Source organism: Engraulis encrasicolus, chromosome 24 (assembly GCF_034702125.1).
Source record: "Engraulis encrasicolus isolate BLACKSEA-1 chromosome 24, IST_EnEncr_1.0, whole genome shotgun sequence".
Taxonomy (NCBI): domain Eukaryota; kingdom Metazoa; phylum Chordata; class Actinopteri; order Clupeiformes; family Engraulidae; genus Engraulis; species Engraulis encrasicolus.
The window spans coordinates 14,475,975-14,483,474 of NC_085880.1; positions in this window are offsets into that span (position 1 = coordinate 14,475,975).

A 7,500-nucleotide genomic window follows, 5' to 3' on the forward strand; every position below is an offset into this window, starting at 1 on the left:
TAAGTGCCCATGGGGGCCCAGGATTTTCACATCCTTCCCAATCTCTCTCTCCTAACTCTCTCGTCTCTCTTCACTGCCCTGAAATAATAAAGGCAAAAGCCCAATTATATTTTATAAAAGTAAAGGAGTTAACAACCTAGGTGGGCTTCATCTTTCCTGACAACACACACACACACACACACACACACACACACACACACACACACACACACACACACACACACACACACACACGAATTCGAGACGATTAGTCTAATGAATTGCTGAGAGGGGACCATTCGAACAAAACGTTGGACCATTAGTAGAAGGCATGGGGCGTTTCGTGCAGTACCTGAGGATTTTTCGTTGAAGACCTAAGGACGTTACGTTCAACCCATGCAGACCTTTCGTGTAACTGGGCAGATGTTTAGTTTAGTCTGCCTATTTTATTAGCCTATTATTTTTTATATTTTATCAAACTTGTGTGCCTACCACCACAATGCAATGAAAACAAAAATCGAACCATGTAGAAAGTGCATGCGTGCGTCTCTATTTTTTTTTAAATTAATTATTCATTTTAGTTCAGGCTGCTTTTTTATCATTAGGCCTATTTTATAGCCTATTTTATATATACTATATTGTAACGGACTGCCTCTGCCTCCTCCGGAGTGAGATAACAGCGTTACCCCCTGTGAACTACACGTGCAGCCTATAAAATTTGGAGTTAATTTCAAATGGCGGGTGAGACTGTCAGGAAGCAACAAGCCGAGAGAGCAAGAGAGAGGGAACCATGAAGTGTGCGCCGAGAAGATCACCATTCGCAAGAATCGCTAAAACCAGACATTGATGTGAGCTGTTCCAAATTGAGAGGGTTTTGCAAAAGTGCACTACTAAACGTAAGAAAAGATATTCGTTGTGTTGATATGAATTATTTCTAATGTGTTGGTCACTGATTTTTATTCATTTTTGGAAAGGTAACGGCAGTCTTGCTGCCTGGCTGGCGCCCATCTCATAACTACAGTCGTTTGCACCACTATCAACGAAATGTTTTAAAATGTACAACATCAATTTAAAGGTAGGCCTAAGGGATAATGTATTGTCCACACATGACTATAAGAAAATGTTTCCCTACGGGGCGAATAACACCCCGACGCCGAAGGCGGAGTGCTGTTATCTCTGAAGGGAAATGTATTTTCCGTAGTCACGTGTGGACAATACATTATCCCGCTTATCCCGCCTTTACCAACATTATAAAGCATACATACTTAACCATAGTTTATAGCGTGCGCAAAGAAAGATAGTTCGTGGAACGCTCATAATTTAAACAGGTTAACAAGCAACATGGTTTGGCTACTTTCTAACTTGTTACAGCCACATTGCGCTTCAAACTGTTTGCAGGCTGCCTCGTTCACCGCGCGATATCTACTAAACTCGGGTTCATAACATGATCATTTCTATCTAATCGGCACAGTATTCCAGAAAAAAGCATCAGACAACCCAAACACTGATGTGCGCCCTGACCATCATCATTAGCCTATCGACCCTGATACAAGCAGAGCCTATCAAAGGGCGTTGAACACAATGGCTATGGACCTTTTCAGTAGGCTCACCGTTCACCGTTCACCGTTGGTGTTTGTATCAGCACGCCAAAAGTTACCTCACTAACGTTAATTATGTTCTTTGCTGAGTAACCTAGCCAAATATATCCAGATGATCGTGAATTATGCAAAATAAAGTCTGCCAACATGTATTGCCATTCTAGGAGCGATAAGGAGAATGCCGCACAGGCGCGGAGAAAGGGTTCCTTTGACACAGAGAATGCTCTGTGTGGCTGCGCGCATGCAGTGTTTAGTTTGCAGGTTTCAGGCAAATAATGGTGATCGATACGCCCTAGGTCCATAAGACTAACAGTAAAACAGGGACAATGACAAAAGGGATGAATTGCTTGAGGAAATCAAAAGGGACAGAGTTGTGACAACAAATTGACGTGCACCATTATGCAAGGCTACATGTAGTTATGATGGGTTAACCACTCAGTTACCGTTGCATTAATAATATGTATGATAAAGATGACTTCAGCGCAGGATATCAGAAATAAACAAGACAGCGCAGATGGCTTTTATTTTTTAACATGGCCACATTATGCGTCAATACGCCAATGCGTATTAGGCTATTGATCATGAAACCTCAAATCGGAAGTAGCCTTATCTTGTACCCAGCACTTTTCAAACCTTACTCGGGTTTATGGTAATTGTCCGGGCCAGCACTTTTGAAATCAAACGGACGCCCTTGCCTGCATGACATGTCATTTGCATGATAAGAGCACGGACGATCATGGACATACGATGGTACACACATAGCCACACACGCACACAACACGGTTCAGTTCAACGTTTATTGACCAGCGAGGAGCAGCGCAGTACCAGCTGATTTGCTCTGGAATCTCGAAATGAAAACTGACTTTTCTTGGGAAAAGTGTTGCAAGAACATTGAACTCATTTAGTAGGCCTATCATTGTGCCAAGCGTGTGTCGCAATATTGTACTGGGGATATGTGTTGGGGAGGGCATTAACATTAGGCCTATGACAAAAACATTATCGGGGATGATTGAGGATACATCTTACACGTTTCCTTATTAATGGAAAATTAATTCCATGCTAATTCCAAGTATTCAAGAACCTAAACAATATGTAATTGCTCCACAGTTCAAGGGTTAGGCTATGGATATTGACACCTTTCCTCCGCGATCGCGGATAGCCCCCACCTTTGCGCTTCTCATCTGGCTGTCACGATATGGAACGGGAAGAGACAGTTCAAGACAAGCGGCATGACTGCAATTGTCAATACAGTAGCCTAAAAAACTGTTAACTGTTCAGCGGTGTGTAGTCAAATTATCACAGCGGTGGTAGATGATTTTATGAAGACCTGGAGGACAAAAACCAACAGACACAATTGCTGAGTGTGTATGCAGTATTTGTAACGAATGATTCTCCTGCCAGGATAGCGTTGGACTACAGAATAACCCATTTACATGTTGAATGTTGAGAGGAGGCATTTTGAAAAGTCGAAGACCTATTCACGAGGATATCATAGCTACCTTTCCTTGTCAATGTCCCATGCACTACAAAATATTCCAGAACCTCATCTGCGAAAGCTTTTTTTTTAATGCGGTAAGCCTACACTTCAAGCTTCACAAAACCCACTGGTTAACAGCAGGTTTTACGCACACATTTCGAAGCGGTTAATCACAGATGCTGCTCTCTTCCTTGCTCTCCCTTGCACCCCAACGTACACTGGGTTTAATACACCCTGCAATACTGGCAAACTATTATTCAATTACCATTTCATTTGTTCATGCAAAGACGCGGCGGAGAGAGAACGCGCTCCTGTGCAGTGTTAACGTAGCGATTTAACGTCTCTCTCTCTCTCTCTCTCTCTCTCTCTCTCTCTCTCTCTCTCTCTCTCTCTCTCTCTCTCTCTACTGTAGCCATGGGCTTAACACAGGGGTTCTGTAATGTTTTCAACACTGTTAGGACCTATATTGTTTTCTGGCTAATGGAACTATTTGTTGTCATTCAGAATCAGAAACATCAAAGTGTCGGGAGACAGCTTTCTCTTGTTGCTGGTGCTTCGCATCTAAAAAGTTACCGGAAAGTCAATAAAACTCGCTGCATGACAATGTGCTCAATGGTCAATAGCCTACTTCTAGATGCACTATAGTCTATAGCCTAGACGCGCGATGCTCTGATTCAAAGCGAGCACAAGGGTCAATAGCCTACTTCTAGACACATTAAACCGCACTGCTTTGATTCAAAGCGAGCAGGAGGCATTTTGAAAAGTCGAAGACCTATTCACGAGGATATCATAGCTACCTTTCCTTGTTAATGTCCCATGCACTACAAAATATTCCAGAACCTCATCTGCGATAGGCTAAACACAATTTATCCAACAAGCTTGTGGATAATATTGCCACCTTTCCCCTCTCCTGCGGTAGCCAGTTGCCTTCTCAGAAGAAGCAATCTGAATCGGAAAGAGAGCGCACTGTTCAAGACCTGCGGCAAGACTGCAATTGTCATCTGGTTCGTGGTGTCAACCTTCAGCCAAAACGGTGACAGACCCTTTTTTTAAAATAAGATAGACCTACCTTATTCGCAGCAGCCAAAATCAGTCAGACAATAAGTGCTTAACGAGTAGTGCAGGGTAGCGAATGCTCTTCTATCAGGGTAAAGTTTGCAATTGGAGAGGGGTGATTGAAGGGCTAAATTAAGTCCGAAATCAAAATGATAAAAAAATACGGTCGATTTATTTACAATACCCTACATGACAGAAAGAAAACGTGTAGGGGGTCAACTGAAAATACCCATAAACTGAGGACTATAGGCAACGTCAAAGTAAAATACAAACACGAAATCAAACAAAGCTTTTTTTAATGCGGTAAGCTTCAAGCTTCACAAAATCCACTGGTTAACAGCAGGTTTTACGCACACATTTCGAAGCGGTTAATCACAGATGCTGCTCTCTTCCTTGCTCTCCCTTGCACCCCAACGTACACTGGGTTTAATACACCCTGCAATACTGGCAAACTATTATTCAATTACCATTTCATTTGTTCATGCAAAGACGCGGCGGAGAGAGAACGCGCTCCTGTGCAGTGTTAACGTAGCGATTTAACCTCTCTCTCTCTCTCTCTCTCTCTCTCTCTCTCTCTCTCTCTCTCTCTCTCTCTCTCTCTCTCTCTAGCCATGGGCTTAACACAGGTGCATGGGTTCTGTAATGTTTTCAACACTGTTAGGACCTATATTGTTTTCTGGCTCATGCGCGAACTATTTGTTGTCATTCAGAATCAGAAACATCAAAGTGTCGGGAGACAGCTTTCTCTTGTTGCTGGTGCTTCGCATCTAAAAAGTTACCGGAAAGTCAGAAAACTCGCTGCATGAAAATGTGCTCAATGGTCAATAGCCTACTTCTAGATGCACTATAGTCTATAGCCTAGACGCGCGCTGCTCTGATTCAAAGCGAGCACAAGGGTCAATAGCCTACTTCTAGACACATTAAACCGCACTGCTTTGATTCAAAGCGAGCAGGCTGTGCTTGGTCCCGCCTCTCTGCCCGCAGATGGGAGTAAAGTAACGGTGTAAAAGTGAAAAAAAAGCTTCTCAAATATTGTCTAGATAATTGTCAAAAAATGTAAGGGCGTAAACGTAAATTGTCAAAAAATGTAACGACGTGAAAAAAAAAAGCTTCTCAAATATTGTCTAGATAATTGTCAAAAAATGTAAGGGCGTAAACGTAAATTGTCAAAAAATGTAACGACGTAAACGTTAAAAAACCAACAACATAGCCCTACCAGTTAAAATGAGTAAGTACAACATTTTTATTTATAGATTTACATGTTTAAATCAACAAAAAACAAAACTTAACAGCTGATTTACATATTTAAATAAACAAAACCCTTAAAATGAGCATTAAAAAAGCTGATTTACATTTCTAATATAGGCAGGCTGAAGAAAACCCGTTAAAATGAGCATTAAAAAAGCTGATTTACATTTCTAATATAGGCAGACTGAAGGGACGTTTAGTTGAAACCTAAGGATCTTTAGTTCAATTTTAAGGACCTTTCGTAGGCTTTTGCGGTAGACGGAACGTCCTCGACGAAAGATCCCCTGCCTTATACGAATGGTCCAACGTTTTGTTCGAATGGTCCCCTCTCAAGAATCCATTCGACGAAAAGACCTGTACCCACACAGACTTCTGGGTGTGTTCTGAGTCCTGAAGGAGGAGCCTAAGATCTTTATCTACAGTACAGTATATCTGAGACACCTGTTTGATGGGCAATTTAAATGGACCCCTAATATGACAGGAGGATATGCTCCCTCACACAACACAGCACTCAGGGGCTGCTTAGGCACAGAGTGATAAGCCAGGGGTTCCCAAAATTTACCATGACAAGGCCCCCCATATACCAGTAGATTCCAGTCAAGGCCCCCCTGACATGGGTCGCGCCACACTATTTATCACTAGGATATATAATAATATCACTAGGAATAGCAACATTGTTTAGCTTATTTTTGTTTCATTTTGTTATACGCTCTTCAGTGTATTCAATTACTTATTTTTTGTTGTGCTATACTTTTCCTGCTACCCTGCCGCGGCCCCCCTAGTACCTCCTCACGGCCCCCCAGGGGTCCCTGGTCCCCACTTTGAAAACCAGTGTGCTAAGCCACCCGTCCATGAATGGGCTTGCTTGCTCATAGGGACCCGCATCGTGTCCCGGCCCTGCCCCATCTCTCTCTCCAACTCGTTCCTTTCCCATTCTTAACTATCTCTGTCATAATGAAGGCAAAAAGTCCTAGAATATATTTTTTAACAGTTAACACAAACACCAGATACACTCTCTCCCTCCCTCCCTTCCTCTCTCATTCTCTCCTTCTCTCTCTCTCTCTCTCTCTCTCTCTCTCTCTCTCTCTCTCTCTCTCTCTCTCTCTCTCTCTCTCTCTCTCTCTCTCTCTTATCCTTTCTTCATACTTCTCTCTTTCATCCTTTCTCTCTTCTCTCTTTTTTTCCTCTTTCCTTCTATCATGCCCCCCCCCACTCTCTCTCTCTTTCTCACACACACACACACACACACACACACACACACACACACACACACACACACACACACACACACACACACACACACACACACACACACACACACACACACACACACCTGCTATACCTCTCAGATCTGCAGTGAAGCGCAGTGTGGGGAACAGTGAAGCTTCCTGTTTAAAGCAGCACTCCAATTACCACAAGATCCCTGTCACTCACACAGCCAAGTGTGTGTGTGTATGTGTGTGTGCGCGCGTGCGTGCGTGTGTGGAGAGGGGGTGTATTACATATAGTATGCGTGCATGACTGTCCTATATGCACATTTGCTGTGTGTGTGTGTGTGTGTGTGTGTGTGTGTGTGTGTGTGTGTGTGTGTGTGTGTGTGTGTGTGTGTGTGTGTGTGTGTGTGTGTGTGTGTGTGTGTGTGTGTGTGCATGTAATAGCAGCACGTCCTCCTCCAGGGCCATTAATTAGACATGAGGAGTGATCATACTCCTCTCAGATCATAAAGAAAGGGAGAGAGAGGGAGGAAGGGAGGGGGGAGAGAGACGGTGAGTTCACACTCTCATCAGCTCGTAAAGATAGAGGGATAGAGAGTGAGTGAGAGAAGAGAAGGAGGATGTCGAGAGAATGACAGAGCGAAGAAGGAGAGAAGATAATGAGAGTGAGACAGTGGCTGAGAGAGGCGGCAAAGAAAATGGAGAGTATGTCACAGAAGTGAGTACACCCATCACATTTCTGCAGATTAGTATACAGTATGTCACATAAGTGAGTACACCCCTCACATTTCTGCAGTTTTGAAAGTATGTTTATCTTTTCACGGGATATCATTAAAGAAATTTCACTTTGACACAATGAACAGTAGCCATCGTATACCTTACAGTACAGTATATAGCTGCTTCAATTTATTGCTCACTTCAAATAATT